Raw genomic sequence first — 17,640 nt, forward strand, 5'->3', positions numbered from 1 at the left:
ACACAACAGAGGATTCTTGCTTTCAGCACTGCAAACATGAGGCCAGAAATGGGCTAACGGCTAACAAGCGACAACTCAGGCGTGTTACATTAGCATTAGTATTAGATGACTTATCATGCCTTCATATTACATTATAGTGTACCGTCCCTACATCACATTTTGTAACTACCAGGCAGTAATGATCTGGACATCACAGGGAGGGAAAAAGGTCGGGACAAAAGTAATACATGGGACTGGTTTGTAAAAGAGAAACAAGCGCAGGGCTGCCACTAATTATGACAACTACATTTGACATAATGATGAGTTAATCATTAGTTTTTATTTAGTTCTATGGCAGTCTCAAATTATTGCTTAATGTGGAAGCAGTCCGGGGACTTACTGACTGACGTGATTGTGGTCTAACATCAAAGCCTCTACAAGGGACAGACAAGAACATTGCGTGTCTTACCGTTGACACATCACAACTAAAAACACAACAACAAAACGAAGTGCTTTTTTTTCTGAGAATGACACACAAAAAACACTTCCTGCCTGTCAATGAAGCACGCTACTTGACAAACCAAACCACACCACACAAATCGAACCCAGCCTCCTCCGGGTCCGAAAGCAAATGTTGCGGTTACGGCCCCCTGTGCCGTCACACGTGGATACTGATGTTATTGCTACCCAAACGGCAGCAAATGTCAACTACCGGCATGCTTTGCTTCTCCACAGGATGCCGCTAAAGCAAAGCGTCTTATTAGTGGCAGTCATTCAAATGTCAGCGTCACAAAAGAGGACAGTAATTATAATAATTAAAAGTGCCTGCACTTTTTTTTCTCTCCACTTAAATGTCACCGGGCGTTGCCCGTATGAAATAAATACGCATAAGACGTTTGGGTGTCGGCATGGCACCAGAGGTGGGTAGTAATGAGTTAATTTTTCTCCTTTATATTTACTTCAGTAACATTTTGAAAAAAAAAAAAGTGTACTTCTAAAGAGTAGTTTTACCACACAATACAGTTTACTTTCACTTGAGTAGTGTGAAGAAACGCTACTCTTACTCCGTTATAATGGGCTACACTCGAATCATTACTCACCGCCCCATACATAAATTAGATTTCCTGTAATTTCACGTAAGCACTCGGCTTGACTGACTGCGTGGGAGCATTTTACGCGCACACGTTGCAGAAAATGCGTCCCTGGTTGAAGACTGGCAGGTATGATGAGAACTCGAAAGAGTAAACTGAAATATGACGCTTTGGTGCTTTGTATTTTATGATTTGAAGATGCCAGCGTTTGAACATCATTTTTTGTTTTTGTCTGTCTGATGTCATTGTTTTCAAAAAATAAATCAGACTTCCTGTTCAAGCAGTTACTCAGTACGAGTATTCTTTTCAGCGAATACTTTTTTTACTTGTACTTGAGTGATTTTTTTGATGACTACTTTTTACTGTTGAGTAATTTTATTTTGAAGTAACGCTACTCTTACTTAAGTACAATTTTTGGCTACTCTACCCCTCCTCTGCATAGCCCATATACTGTATGTACACATGTAGGCATGCACGAAAAACTTGCTCGTCCGCATACTCAATAGTGGGAGTGTTGACAAAAGGGTGGCAAAACAACAGAAGGCAAAATGTAATTATTTACTACAAATAATGTATCCTTGTTCATCTATCTAAGGTCTGTTGACAGCGATATTAATGAAAGTTTAGAAGTTGTAATTTAGCAATGCTCTGCTTCTTCGTCTTGAATCATATTTTGGGTATTAGAAGTATTTGTACTTGTGTTTCCTATTTCATATATCAGCTGATATCACGGATTTCGGCTTTTTAGCCCCACAATATTGGTTATCCGACCCACCCAAAAAGGTTTGTAATTGCCTAAAGAGGCCACAAAACAGTAGCAATGCACTTTTCCCCCTATTAGACAAGGCTATGGCCTCCTCTCAGTGATACATAGTTGCTTAGCAACAATAAGCCACCAGATGGCCTCAAAGCAATTATTTTATATTAAGACATGCTTTGTCCAGACCACAAATGAGGGAAAATGTGAGTTTTTGCGAATTTGTGAATGCCAACTGGCAATTTTTTTGTGACGTTTTTATTTTTCTCACGGAGGTTGGGTGACACCGACTGCACCGAGGTTTTGATCAAGCACCAGCATGACAGTCTCAACACATGTGGACATGAGACGCCATGTTCCATGCAGAATAATCCGCCGTTCATGCGTGTCTTTTAGTAATAAGCGTGCAGATAAGACTCGCCTTCCCGTCCTCCTGCAATTAAGGCAGCGACGAATGGTCCTGCCTTCCCTCCCCACGGGAGCTTTCAGGGGGGGGGGGGGGGGGGGGGGGGGGGTTCTAGCATCACGAGAGACGACGCATGATTGTTTGGCCTGGCGTTGCGGCGCACACAAGAGCGACAGGGGGCTTAGAGGCGGCAGATACTGATAGTGACAGCAGTTAGCCAAATCCCAGCGGGAACGCTACGATGCGGGAAATCCTCCGCCAAGCTCAGGGATGATAGGGGAGGCGTTCTAGGCGACGGCACGTGGTTTTCTTGTCTCCGCAAAGCGATGCTCCATTTTCCCCGAGACCAGCTTAGCACTAAAAGGCTCAGCAGGCTAATCCTTTAGCCAAATGAAGTGTCTAACCTGAGGCTTAGGCTGCCCACGGGAATCACGCGGGTTTCATAGTCGTACACACCTCACACCTGTTTCAGCAAAGACGGGGACAGATTTGTCAAAAAACCTGTGTGACCGGCATGGACGCGTTAACAAGCTGCGCCAGTCAGTCATCAGGCCGCAGCTGTCACAAGATAACATACACAAATGTCCTACAAGTCACGTCGGGTTCTGCGCCACTCACTAGGATGCCACAAAGCCTTTACAAGCGCATAAACATTCCCTAAATGTCACATTCAATAAGTTTACAGCTAAGCCGACCAATTGAATTAAGCGATGCTCTGTTTTACTGGAACTCTGCAGCAGTGGAACGCATTAAAGCCGTCAGATGACATATGACTGGCAGAGTGTCCCATGAGGCGTCCCACTTGCTACATTTTTGATCAGATATCAGGCAAAACCAACTCAGAACAAAAATTCCTGTTACGTTTGAAGATTTCGAACTGTAAAAGAAGTGATCAAATAATCATATTCAAATGCAATTTTTTTTTAACAACCAATGATTTTGAGATGATCGGTTGAGAGCAACAACAACAACAACAAAAACCTTTGTTTTGAAATTATGATTATGTATAAGTGTCCAGGGTTTCCCCCAGCGCTTTTTAGGCCTGGCAGGGCCGCCAGTCTTTTCAATCTCTGATGCGTTTAAAGATTAAAAAAAATTTTGACTGTTAGAAAAGTGACAAGTAAATAGCCTGTATATGTTGATAAGATCAAATATCCGGCAAGTCAAATCGGTCCAACCCAACAGGAGTCTTGCTGCGACAAAGATGTCTGAAGATAACTGGTTGAAGGTTTTGACTGGTAGTGACATAAAATACGCAACCGCAATCAAATCTAAGGGTTTCTCGAACAATCTGATAGTTTTGAAGACTGGTTGGAAATCGTGACTGACAGAAGTGACATAAAACATGCACAAGTTATCTTGGTCAGATCAGATGTGTGCCAAAACTGACAGGATTCTTGCGACGATTAGGGCTGGGTTCAAAATATTGACATATCGATATCGTATCGATACGCCTTTTGATATCCCAATAACGATACATGAAACCATGTATCGATATATCGATGAAAAAATGTGAATGGTAGACGAGATGCATGACACACACTCTGATCTTTGGCCTTTTTCAAGTTTACTATTCAGGAACTCAACCATTCACGGTTTTTACTGTAGAGCCTATGACTCAAAATTCACCCATTAGTAGTTTTTGGTTCTTTCTGAAATGGCCATAAAAAACTAGTATCAAAAATAACAATTGGTATCAAGGAAGTATATTGAAATCATAAATCTCAACTGCAAGACTAAGATCGTTATATGTCAGGGAGAGGAGCCAAGTTTAGTCCTGATCTTTTGTGGAAAGTTATGACAATTCTTTGAGATTCCTAAAAAACAAACAAATAAGGCACTCACGCATTGTAAGACGCCAACCACTCAACCTGACAGGACTCTGACGTGGCATCAACGCAACATCTGCTCAGCTAAAAAAAAAATAAAAAAAATTAAATAAAACAGGCTATCAGTGCCCACCAAACAGTGTCCGTTTCACCCTCCGTTTGTGCGTTTAACAGCCTCGAAAGCAGGCAAGTGGAGGACACAAAGGACGCATTGAGCGCTACAGGCGGCGCCGCGTAAACAAACGTCGAACGCGGCGTGACGGACGAGCTCGCGCGGTGCTTGGCTGACTCCAAACAATCGAACGTTTGACAGCGCAAACAGCAGAAATGAAGTTAAAAGATGATGTGTTGCTTCTGATGTCCATCGCGTCATTACTCATGCAAGTGAGCTGGCTCACATGCAAGTAAGTAGTGGGGAGAAAACAAAAGGAAAAAAACGATGACCAACTTGCAAGGCGAGTCTCTCAGCATATATATTTTTACAGTTCAAATGTGTATAGTAGTTATGTGTAGGCGGAAGAAAGATGCGAGACATTTTTCCAGGTTGCAGTATGCAATTTGATTGACAGTTTTTACAGTTGAGCAGGGCGTGGTTTCAGCGCATTTAGCGCAAAGACCCACAGCGTTCCAAAAGCAAAGAGAACATCTTGATTGTTAGCGATTTTGAAGCCTCATTATATATACACGTGACAATTTTAATCATTCAAATTTGGCAGTGTTGTTTAAAACACTCTTTCCTGTGAAGTGTCAACTTTACATGACATTTATTTTCCTTTTACAGGGATTTTAAGCAAAGGCGTTGAATCAGTACTTCTACTTTGACTGACTATTTTATTTTTACACAAGAATGTGTGTTTCTATTTAAGTACAGAGTGTATTTCTGCCACCTCAGTTCACACGCGAGTGAAGTGCACGCGGTGGTTGGTAGCTCTCCAAAACCGCAAGTGTCAAAACCTGCGAGTCGCCTTGCAGCAAGCATCCCGCCTCCTTTCAGTTGCCAGGTTTACACTGCGGAAAGCATCTCTTACTCGCTTCTTTAAAAAAAAAAAAAATTGTGTGACAGCTTCTGCGAGAGGATCTTGACAAACCGGCATTTGAGCGAATTCTAGGGGAGGGAAAAAAAAACAACAACATTTGTGGTAAAAGTACTTGACTTGAACGGTTTCAAATTACAAGCACTTTCCGCTTTGCATCGACAGGAATTCGCAGCAAAGTTGAATGCCAGCACACCATGTGGATGAGCAGGGATTGGGTACGAAAAATAAATGGATGAATAGGTGACTAATGGTTGCTTGACAATTGCTATTTCTACAGGTTATGGATAGTGATGCAACATCTGCTCTGAATTATTTGCATTGATTGATTCTTGGGCTATTTTGCATTACGTCTCGAGTAAATCTTATGTTTAACGTCTTTTTTTTTTTTTAAACAGAAAAGTGTCTGGAAGCCTCAGCAAGGCCTCAAAGCGCTTGCGCGGTCATCTTGTTGACACTTTAATCAGCACTTTGGCGCAAGTGTCGGCGAGTCTGCGTATCGATTAAATCTCTATTAATGAACCAGCGTGTTCATTAGTGCTCTGAAGTCCGACACTTTCATGCGGGATAAAAGCGGCTGGGATTTGCATTACAGCCCCGTTTGCAAACTTGGAAAGAAAATCTGGGTTTGAGCGCAGCAATAATCCAGCGTGTGTTGCTGCTGCCTCGCTCTCTTTCGCAGCAATCTGCTTGTTTGCATAGTTGAAAAGCTCAGCGCTCGCATGTGGACTCGCTCACGGGCGGCGCTGTAAGCGAGCCAGCGCAGAGATTGATCAGCTGGGCCGCATCCAAGCCGAGAGGCCTTTTCCTCCGCCGGGCACGCCAAGCGTAACAACTCTCGCCACGCCTCGCCTTTTTGCACCGGCTGCCGCGCTGCCGCGACCTCTCGCACGACTGACCCACTTTCGGCTCACCGGCCGCATATGGAAACACGCGCGCAGTCGCGCACGCACAAAATCGTTTGTCATTCCCGTTTTCAAATTGAAAATCAAAGAATGAAAACGTGACGTTTGGTTTTCAATCCAACACAAACATCTCACCCTATCTACGGCTCCCTGCTCACCATGCATACCACCACCTGCACTCTCATGTTCAGGTAGTTTTCTTAAATTCTATTATCTATTCTAGTTTTGGAGAAAAAAAAAATACAAAAAGGGCCACAGGACTGAATTACTTTTTCATATTTAGTTGGTCGGGCAGTACAGCGGCCAAGTGGTTAGCTCATCCGCCCCCAAAACTCAAAATCTTCAATTTACCGCTCATCCTGTGCTGCTCCAGCTCAGCTGATGTACAGCGTATATGCCAAAAGCTACACTGCCTCTTTACTGGAAATTTAGAACTTCAACAGACATGTCATGACCATTTCAACCGCAACCATGACAACGAGCGCACTACAAAATGGACGGATGGTTAGTGACGACTCCGGTGTACCCCACCGCTAACGACCTTGGCTCCAGCTCACCCGGGTCCCTAATGCGGGTAAGGGGTTCAGAAGATGGATGGATTTGATCTCTTTTGTTAACAATACATGACCGTGAAATTTGCTAACGGACATCAGTAAAAATAAGTTAGCTTGTTAAGTGCCACGACCAAGAACCATCATCGTTAGCCTGTTAGCACGTTTGCGCAAGTCATTTTTAATACGATCACAATTTAAGTAAAAAAAAAAAATAAAAAAAATTATGAATGTACTTTCTAAAATTGTGCTTTTTAAGTCACAAATTATAGTCGCTAATTTAGCGATACAGTCTAGTTGTGCAAACTAGAGTATAGCTCCACTCCGTTTGAAGCCAAAGGGGGGAAAGCGGGGACTCATGTTGGCGTTTGTTTCTTGCATGTTGTCTGCGTGTTCATCATTATGCGTGATGGGAGCCGATTAATTAAATCCCATCCTGGCTGGCGCTGATTACACAATCAGCTGGCACACACAAACGCGCTTTTTCATTATTGACATCTTCATGTGAAATATATTCTTCTGATGAGTGACTTCATTTGAATGAGGCAGCCGTGAATGCTAACTTACATTTGAAACATATTCCTCCGCCGGGTGACTTCATTCTCCAGCACCGCAAAGTTTAACATAATTCACCTCAAATATTTGGGGGAGGGAAGGAAGCAGACACGAAACCCGAGCGTGCTAACAGAACCAGAACAGAACGTTTTGTTTTTTTTCATCTTATTGTTTATTTGCCTAAATGGATCCCATGTGAAACATCTGCAGTGTAAAAAGTCAAGTTATATTTGACTAATGATCTGAAACCGATTTGAACGTTTTCATGACTAAAAAACAAAAACAAACATGCTAGCGACAAACTAACAAGTGTGATAGCCTGCTTTAAGCTTCTATTTTGTTGTTTTCTGTACACACGTTTTTACATTTATGAATCTGTGCGTAGGGTTGTGCCATATAACCTTCAAATACATCTACTATTTTAGCCACAAAATTCACAAAACAAGATGAAAATAATTCTACTCATGTTTCTGAGCAGGACTTAAACTTGCGAGTCACTTTTTTTTTTGAAAAAGTCGTAAAAGTTGCTAACCATAACGACAAATCCTCTACATTGGCAGCCATGTTGTTAAAAAAAAAAAGAGAAAATCTAAACAAAACAAAAAAATCCTGATAAACTTGAATCATCTCTGTCTGCGAGGAGACACATATGGCAAATGGAAGATGAGCTAACGCAAAGGTTATTCAGTGCAGCTAAGCGCTAATGCGTAGAGCAGAGAATGGCGGCAGGCGAGGTTAAAGGGGAGCAGCGGGGTCGCCTCTGGTCAACTCAACTAATAATCCCCCCCCCCCCCCCCCCCCCCACTGCCAGATAAAGAATGTGCATGCCTACAACACACACACACAAGCTTGTGTGTATTTATAAATGTACAGTACATATGAGTGAGGGAAAGGAGGGGGGGTAGGCAGTGGAGTGCACACAATGTGCTCTCACAGGCAGACACATGAAGTCACTTTGCTTGAAATGAGCACGGAGCATAAACGCGTATAGCACAAACAAACCACCAAGGCTGGTTCCACCGTGACACGCCAGATCACAACAGACGGCTGGAAGAATCTTCGACTTGTTTTTCCAAGGAACGACTCACTGTTTTGTCAGTCAGCAGGGAAAAAAAAAAGGGGGAATGATTCCTTTCGTAGGCTAGCGGCTAACATTTTTCGGCGGCAAGATTAGCATGCGCGATAGCAGATTAAAAACTAGACTACATACGACATGGAAACTGGATGTTAGGGTAGACCGATTATCGGTTGGGCCGATTATCGGCGCCGATATTCAGTACTTTGACAAATATCGGCATCGGCCATTTTGAAGAATCATACGGCCGATAATAGATCCATTTAAAAAAAAAAAGTGTTAAGTGAAAAAAAAAAATGAATCAGGGAACAACCGTAATTACAGTATTTAAATTTTCATAGATGCTTCTGACCCTGGGAACTCTCTGCACCTTCTGTCTTTGTTTGAAATTAAAACTAGATAAGCAAAACCTTGATACTTCGGATATTTTGAAATAAAAAAATAAAATAAAATAAAATAAAAAAAAGACTGGAGCACAAAATAGGGAGCTATTTACTTACATTTTTATTTAACTTTTGAACACATGCTACTACCCCTGGAAGATTCTTTAAGGTTTTGTTTTAAGAATAGTTTTTGTTTTTTTTAATACCAATATTTTATGAAACCTCAACCCTGTTCAATAAACATATGCTTAAAAAAAATAGAAGCTTGTATTTGTTTTTTATGCCAATATTTTCCCTTTTAGTGAAATATCAGCCAAATATCGCTTATCGGTGTCTTTGGCCACTAATAATCAGTAAAAAAAACCAAAAAAAAACATCGGTCTATCTCTATTGGATTCTTACAAAATGCTAACATTTGTTAAAATTTGCGTCCACTAACTGCTGAACAAATCGGGTTAAGGAACGAAATTCACAAACTGGTGTTTCACATTAGCTAAATTAATCTATCACTTATTCATATCGTTATGGATTTTCGCTGTAGACGGTCAAATAGTAAAAATCAAGCTGCACTCCTACTTCCATTCAATTTAATGGGGGAAATTGATTTGGTTCACAAACAGAGACCGGAACAAATTAAGTTTGTGATTTGAGGATTCACTGTACCGCTTTCCCTCTGTGCAGTCAAGTTGTCAAATTGTTAGCTTAAGTTAACAAGAACACGCTTTAAACAACGGAAACTGCCCCCCCCCCAAAAAAAAAGTATCACAATAAATAACTCACTAATAGTTGATTAATCAACAGTTGTTGCACGAGATAATGCAAAGAAAACGACAACATACTTGCAGGGGTAAAGTCCGGCGTCGGCAGGGTGCAGCTTTACAGTGATCAAGTTTCACGGTGTGTGGAGAGGAAACATTAAGTCATGCTGTACACAGTCAACAGTCCTGCACGCACAATATAGAAAAGGCACGTTTAATTAAGCGTGCAGTTTGCACAGCAACTTGGAGCCGTTATGACAACAACAAATATGAGCAGCTGCCAGATCAGCAAATCTCTCCAAGCGGGGTGGCACGTGAGCCTGGGCGTTAAGTTGGCGTACCCGGGCGGCGAATCTACCGGGTGGAGATGAAAGACGGCGGTGAGCTCGCTATCTGCCTGGCGTACGTTGAGTGTTAATTATTGCCAAAATGACCCACATTTCTCCCAAGTGAAACTTGAGGCTCTGAAAGGCTTAATTAGCAAAGGAATTGTTGTGAGGTGGTGGCTCTATGCACAAAATAGGGATTTAATTATCGCTGGGGTTTTTTTCACCATCTCTAGGGTGGGAAAAGTGGCAGCAAGGCGATTGGTATTTATTTGGATTATTTGCGTGTTTCACACCTCCAAGCTTAACAAATTCCCCTTTCAGCCGACAATGCAGCGTGACGCCCCACAAGCGTTAGCGCGGGGAATTACTGTGCTTTGCTTTTCTTATTAGCAGATGATTGGGGGGAAAAAAGCAATCTACATTATTACCTTGCTTATCTGTCTTGATGGCAGCGCGTAATTGCGGCGGCAACAAATTATTTTAGCTATAAAAAGGAGACGAGCGTTCAGAGGACAAGAACTGGGGTGCGCAGCCAACCTTTTTTTTTGTTATTCTATCACTTATCGCAATCATCACTTCAACAATTAACATTAACTTATTGGGGGGGGGGTTTTGTCTGTATTGCAGTGCAGTAAACAGCCAGTAGACAGAGTCGGACTATTTGACAACATTGTTGTAACATTTCTAAGAGCTCCAAACAGCAGATTTAATGATTAAAAAGCAGCACATCTGTTCAAAAAGTCAGGTTGATTTCCATTTGTGCAGTTCTAGCATCCTCTGGTGGCTACTTTTTTTTTTTTTTTTTTACTGCAGTTTAATTTTCACAAGGCATGTTTTGGCCCTTTTATGTTTCAAATCCACACTAATGGTCAGATGAAGGGGAATTTAATATGCTTGTGAATCGAGTCAATATGTGGAGGAACTCAATGCGTGCTTGCATTAGCAAGTAAGTGCCTCAATATGTATATTATATTTAGATATTTTTTTAAATATAATATTTATATTTTTATAATATTTTTTATTGCTGTATTGTACAAAAGCACAGTATTGTGCGTTTTTTTTTTTTATATGAGCTCTTTTTGTTTTTTTAAACAATATTGTGACCTTTTTTGTTTTGCCAACCCCCACACAATATCGTGATAATTATCGTATCATGATGTTTGGAAATCGTTACATCCCTACTAATTAGTAAACATTAGGGATGGGCGAATACCGATACCAGCTCTACTTTAAGGTAACGGGTTCTCATGGAGGCTGCCGAGACAAGGCGCCGATACTAAAGGCAAATAAATAAATAAATATCTGAAATTGAGTAAGTCCTCGGCAGTAGTCGGTGCTACACTGCGGCAGTTTGACACATCAATGAACTACCATCTGCATCAGTAAAAAAGGTCTTGGTTCACAATTGTTTGTCATTGTGTTAATTTTGTATGTCAAAATTGGTATTCGGTATCGGTGCATACTCAGAGTGAATACTCGTACTGGTATTGGTCTGAAAAAAAAAAAAGGTTGTATCGAACATCACTAGTAAACATATATATCAATCCGCAACACATTCCACAACATTCCTAGGAAATCACAATGTCGACTTGTTACTGATGAGCTCCCTAAGCTTCTCAGCTTTGCGCCTCAATGTGCTTATTAATCATGGCAGTTGATGCTCATCACAAGCATCCTATCATTAAAAAATAAATAAATAAATAAAAAATTGTGGATAATTTCACAGAATTGACATGCCAACTCAGAGGTTATTTTCCGTAAAGTGGAGGATCTCAGCTGCATTCAGAAGATAATTGAATGCTGAAGTGGTCTCCTTCACTCGCTAAGAGTCTGCACTTTAAATGTTCATTGAAAGGGAAAAAAGCAACAGAAAAAGGTCATCAATGACAAGGACAGAAAATATGATGATTCAAAATGCATGTGTATAATTTCACCAGATTGTCGATGGGTTACCCACATATAACTATTAATTCAAGTGTCGTTATTTTTGTCCTCGGGGTGGGGGGGCTACACAGAGCCTCAAATTGTTGATCCCACTTGAATCTCCGCCCACATGAAGGGAATTCCTCGCTTGGCCACGACGCCAAGTGTTTATGACATGTGACAAATTTACGATCCTGGGAACCGCTGGAGCAGCTCTCCACTCCACTTCAAGCTCCTCGCCGAGAGCATCTCTCCGGCCGGCGGAAGCGCACCTGCCTGCCTCTCTCGCCAATGCCGCAGCTCGGCGGCCGTTTGTTTGGAGCAGCCGCGCCGGCTGAGGAGCAGCGGCAAACATCTGCGCGTCAAGGCGACAATAACAGAACAGGGGCCGGCAGGACGCTTGGACTGATAACCTCTTGTCTCGCGCTCCATGAGGCCGTGCTTATCAGTCGGCGGCCCCCAGAACGCAAGTTGACATCATTTTTCACCACAATTAAGGACAAACAGTGGATGGCTTAACGACTTTTTTTTTTTTTTTGTAATGGTGCAAACAGTTTAGCTTCCAACAAAAGTGGGATGTCTTATAAGTGTGGTCAAGTCTACCTGCAACTAATGATTAATTAAAAATAGTTTGGTCAGCTTAGGCTTGACCTCGATATAGCCTCAGAAATGACCAATGTGAGCCTATCATGGCCGCTTCAGAGCAAAATGACTCTCAGGGGTATTTTCACTAAGAATGCGCTGCGTCCGGTAATAGCGCGAAATATTGCACCACAATTGCACCCGCAGTCTGCGCCCAGTTACCCACCTATTCGCTAAGGATATTGCTCTCATCATATACCGGCACAAACACGCCCACAAAACTGACAGCTTGGAGCAAATTTGCACCTGATTTACCACACATGGCAATGGATTTGCGCCAAGAACATTGTAGTATAGCAACAGTTGCAAGAAAGATGACATTATCAGAAAGTGAAGTTGGACCTAGAGTAAGCGTTGATAGCGGCATTAAGCTGTCGAGAACAGAGAGGACGACGACATAATTCGTAAAGTACAAATTATTGGTGAAAAAAAAAGAAGACTTCCTTGGACTTTGTGGTGGGTCTGATACTGGAGCTACAAAAACAAAATAAAAAAAATCTAAGGAACGACAGAAATGACCATGATGGTAGCAAAATGACAGACTTCCTGTGTCTGTTGTGAACGATGAAATTTGTCAATAAACTTGATCAGGCTAACGGCTGTCAAGAGGGCGCACACAAAGGAAAACAACATGCTAGCTAACATGCAGCCACCTATAGTCAGAGGAGGCAAAAATACTCTCACACTCTGTACCTCAGTAATACAGATACTTGTGTAAAAACGTATTTTTCCCCCTGCGCGGGTTGGCTCGTTCATGTCCAGAAAGTAATGGAAATCCTGACTCAACTGCTGTAAACAGGTGACATTTCAAAAGTACAGATTCGGAATTATACTGAAGCATAAGACATACAATGCCAAGTTTAAAAAAAAAAAAAAAAAAAAAAAAAAAAACTCCTCTGCACACAAAAATAGATTCCCTCTTTTATTAAATAATAAATAGTGCTCGGACTTGGCTGAATTTTTATGCTATCAAAACAACAGGTTCCAATAGCTTTGTTGACATTGTGAAGTGACGAGGAAAAAAATAGCTTATGATAGAAACTAGAAAAAAATTCACTGTACTTGTATGCTGCTGTTTCTTTTTTCCCGGCTTTATGAGACCACAAAATCTAAACTGGTTGGTGGTTGACTTTCTCTCTCTTTACTTGGCTTTTTTATTTACATCAGGTTGACACCCGTGGAGACGGTAAATAAAGTAACTACGCTATTTTGTGACAATATAAGGACTAGAAAGTATCGGTAATCTATTTGAAACGTAGGAAGTCAAAGTAAAAAAGAAAAAGCGTTACTTAGAACTACTGTGTCGAGTACACATACAGTAAGTACCGTAACAAAAGTACTTTACTTTCCACCAGTGGTGATACAGCCCATCCGATCTATTAGCCCAGATGCGGCGCACACACCCGTGATGATCAGATGACATTTCACTGTTGGCCTCATTCTCCCACACTGAATGGATCCTATGAAACCGCCCACAAACCAGCAAGCATATGGGTGCTATAATCTAATTAGGAGGGGAGGTGGGGGGCAAACAAAACGCACGCATACGTAGACACACACATGGGCAATGTGGGAAAGCGCTCAGGGCCTGCCTGGCTCCTATGGGACGAGCAGCAGTCAAGTCAGGTCACACACTGGCTGTAAACAAGCCAGTTCATACGTCCTATGCAGGATGCATTGCTTGGCTCAACATCCACACAGAGTCGTGTGTCAATATCACATGTTTACTGTACATATCCGCACCTGGCCATTTGGACTTAAAGGTGAGGTCAAAAGTGTTCAAAAAATAATGATGTTCTTCAAACACCAACTATAGTCTAAACCAGACGTGTCAAACTGCACTCCTCGTGGGCCGCAGTCCTGCAGGTTTTCGAGGTATCTCTACTCCAACGCACCTGATTCAATGATCAGGATAATTATCAGGCTCCTGCAGAGCTTGCTGATGAGCATAAATACGAGTCAGCTGTGTTGAAAGTGGGAAACCTCAAAAACCTGCAGGACTGCGGCCCAGGAGGAATGCAGTTTGACACCTCTGATCTAAACAATGTTGATTAATATTGTGTTTGTGGAACATGAATTCAGCTGAAATATCTGTTTTTTTTACCCCCCGTGTCAGGGGGCGGCCATTTTGCTGGCGACTAAAAATGACTCGGGTATCGAACCAATCACAGCTCACCCGTTTTCTGGCGTTTGATCATGTGACATTTGCAATCAAACAGGATGTAGTGGCATGGATGCGGTCGAGAATTGTCAACAATTTTAGAAAGCCAAAATGCGGTCGACAAATGCAGCTATGTGAACAATTATGCTAAAAGAATGCAAATGTGCAAATTCCTTGGTGGAAATTCTGATTTACAATTTGACAGACAGCTTCACATGCCACAAAACATCCAGAAAGTCTAAATGAGGTCAACAGTGGCAGCTAAGTGAACTACTATACTGCTAACTACGCCCTTACCATCTCAGTAGCTCCAAGATGGTATCGCAAATATGTTATAGAAATGCAAATATGTATATGTTGCATGTGACTTAAATGCTAATATCTACGTGCACACAAGTTACAGAACATCCAGTACGTCAAAATGAGGTCAACAAAGGCAGCTATGTGAACCACTCGGCGATCTATCGTCCACTTCACAGGATGTTCAGAGCTAAAAGAATAGAAATGCTCCATTTCCTAAGGGGAAATGTAATTGGAAACAAGACCTTACAAACCGATTTATAAGTCGACATATGCAAGCTTCGCATACCACAAAATATCCATCATCGACATCAACAATGGCAGCTATGTGAATCACTACACAGGAAAATTCGCCTGATGGATCTTCAAGGCTGTATATTCTCCGCATGTGATTTAGACGCTATTTCCTTAGCGCACACTGCTAATGGATCTGAGTAGCTACAAGGATGTGGTGGGAATTTGGTTGTGTCTCAGCATGTCCTTAGTGCAAATGTGTTTTGTTTTTTTCCCCTCCTCAAACTTGCGTATAATTCAACTGACACGCGACTGCCGCATGCCAAGAGCGTCAAAATGAGCTCGACAAGGTCCTAATGACGAATACCGACGGCAGATTAAGCGCCAAGTCCGGCAGGTGAGGGAGTCGAAAGGCCATGTCCCACTTTTTCCCAGCATGCCCTGTTGCCTCTGCAAGACACCTCTGACATCATTACACAGCCGACCAGAGCGAGAAGTCAAGGTTATATAATAGAAGGCTCCATGTTTCGGAACGTTGGAGCGCTTCTGCCCCGGCGAGGGGGACCTGGAGGGGATGGAGGGGGATGGGTGTAAGAAAGAGACGGAAAAAAAAGCCATGAAGAAAGGCACATAGAGAAGGGGGGGGCAAGAGGCCCTGCTGGGGTGCTGGCTGCTGGGAAAGAGCGATGAAGGTCAGGTGGGGCCCCTGAAGGAGGCCCGGACGGGAGGAGAGAGGATGTGGGTCGGGTCACGCGGGGTTCCTCAATGTACAGACGGCAAACCAGCAGCACAAGTTGGAAGGATTTGTGCGGCTAGGCTAATAATCAACTCAGTGGAAAAACGTGTATGCTAAAGCTCATGGCTAATGATTGGCTAGTTTGTCGATGAACATTCGCAGCACATGCTGAAACGTTTATCCCCGTGCCTGTCTGTTGGCAACATGCAAACATTTCTTCTCTACTTCAAGAGCATTCAGAGGAGCTTCGAAAAAGGGGTGTGTGGTGCTCGCGCATGCGCCGTGTGCGCCACACCGTTCACTTTTCCCTGCTGTGCCTCGGTGTGGCTCTCTCGTACAGCTGACCACCCTGACGGCTCCTCCAGCGGAGGAATGTTGAGGCGGCCAACATGTGGCCGGATGATGAGCCGCTAATGCGGGCTTGCATGGTGGATAAAGATGGATCGAGTGCACGTTAAGCGTCGCGGTGTCCCGATTACTGACATACGAGTCGATTGCGAGCAGGGCCCCCACCCCCAGCCCGCGCGCAATGCCGGACAAAGTATAACATTTCATCACGCCGATCGAGGGACATCGGCGCTTCATTACGCTAAAGTGATCCGGATCGATCTACACGCGCGTGCGCGCGCCGAAGCTTCATCCGTGTGCACGCGCGCGCGTCAAGAAAAGCGCCATTAGGGGCTGAGGGGGAGGAGGAGGGATGAGATCCACTCATCTGTCAAAGCCCCTCGCTCGCGCGCTCGTTCACGCGCACGCACGCCGCCACTTACCGCGCGTCGCATGGACGCCGACCGGGATGTGGGGGGTGACCGCTCCTCTGCTGTCTCCGGCGGACACTGTACTGAAAGGGGGGCCAAGTCGTCACGGGTGCTCTTACGCGTCTCAGCTCGGCCACGTCCAAGTGTAGGTAGGCTGCGTGCGCGCGCCCGCCCTCCCCCAGCTCAGCGCTGTCCGGTCCGCGTCCTCGAGTCCACGCGGTTTGGGGAGGGAGAGAGAAGGAAAAAAAAAAAAAACACGAGCTCCTGTTGTGGGCCACTGGACTTTGCTGCTTTTCCGGCGTGTCGCCCCGCTTGTCGCCCCGCTTTGCTCGCTGGCTTGCCTGCGACGCCAGTGAGGGGCACACGGAGGCACAGAGGGGTTCGTGTACGCGCCGGATGGCTCCGCCCTCCTTCTGCATGTGCGTGTGCTGGTTAAAACCATCTAGCGCCCTCTACAGGAGCCTCAAATTCAAAACTGCAGCCTCTAAAATGTATTGTAATGTATTGAAGTTTAAAATTTTTTAAAAAAAAAGTCCAAATATCCTCCGTACAAAGTAAAAACTTCTCTGCACATTTTTTAAACATATATTGTGTTTTTAAACTGGTATTTGACTTGCAAGCACAAACCTGAAATTCTTCGTTACATTAAAAAATATATACTGTATAAATATATATATATATATATATATATATATATATATATATATTATATGTAAAGAGGCTTCAAGCTATAGTCCAAGCTGGTCCGACCCCACAAATGTTTTGATTAGACGGAGGTTAATGTTGAACAATAGCTTTGGATCTCCTGATCTCTTTCTTGCTTCTGCTGTCATTGTGGTTCCGAGGCAAGTAAGCAAAGAAACTTAATGCTCCATAATTTCGTTGCCTGAGGTCATGATAAATTCGGGTTCCGTTGACGACTCACAGAAAAACAAACTTTGTCTTTTTGCAGTTCATGCTTAATCCTTTGTTTTCACCAGAGGCTTCTGCAGTTTCAGAGACACCTTGGGCACCTTCATCTGTGCATCGGACAGTGTTCGTTTGTGTTCCATTGGCAACGATGCCTTTGGGGGTGTCCTCAAGACTTCAGAGAATAAATTCACCATAGAGATTGATTGAAGGAGTATGGAGACATTCCACATCATTGTTTGATACCTTGTAAAATTCTGACCCAGTCGGTTACCGTTTTGGTCCAGAAGGCGGATTGTGGCTATCTGATTTAGGTAAAGATTTG

At 43.2% G+C, this 17,640-nt stretch overlaps 1 protein-coding gene across 3 annotated transcripts in view; it reads right to left on the reverse strand.

Annotated features, from left to right (window-relative positions):
- The window catches only part of LOC144004490 (thyroid hormone receptor alpha-B), a 107,097-nt gene that overhangs the window by 73,502 nt on the left and 15,955 nt on the right, over positions 1-17,640 (reverse strand). Inside the window, exon 1 of one of the 3 annotated variants that reach the window (XM_077501645.1) lies at positions 16,419-16,800. The exons of the other annotated variants lie outside the window; for them this stretch is intronic. The gene's annotated coding sequence lies outside the window, so the exon portion shown is untranslated. Of the gene's footprint in view, positions 1-16,418; positions 16,801-17,640 lie in introns of those variants that run through there. 3 annotated transcript variants of the gene reach the window in all.

This window comes from Festucalex cinctus, chromosome 17, assembly GCF_051991245.1.
Source record: "Festucalex cinctus isolate MCC-2025b chromosome 17, RoL_Fcin_1.0, whole genome shotgun sequence".
In the NCBI taxonomy this organism is placed as follows: Eukaryota; Metazoa; Chordata; class Actinopteri; order Syngnathiformes; family Syngnathidae; genus Festucalex; species Festucalex cinctus.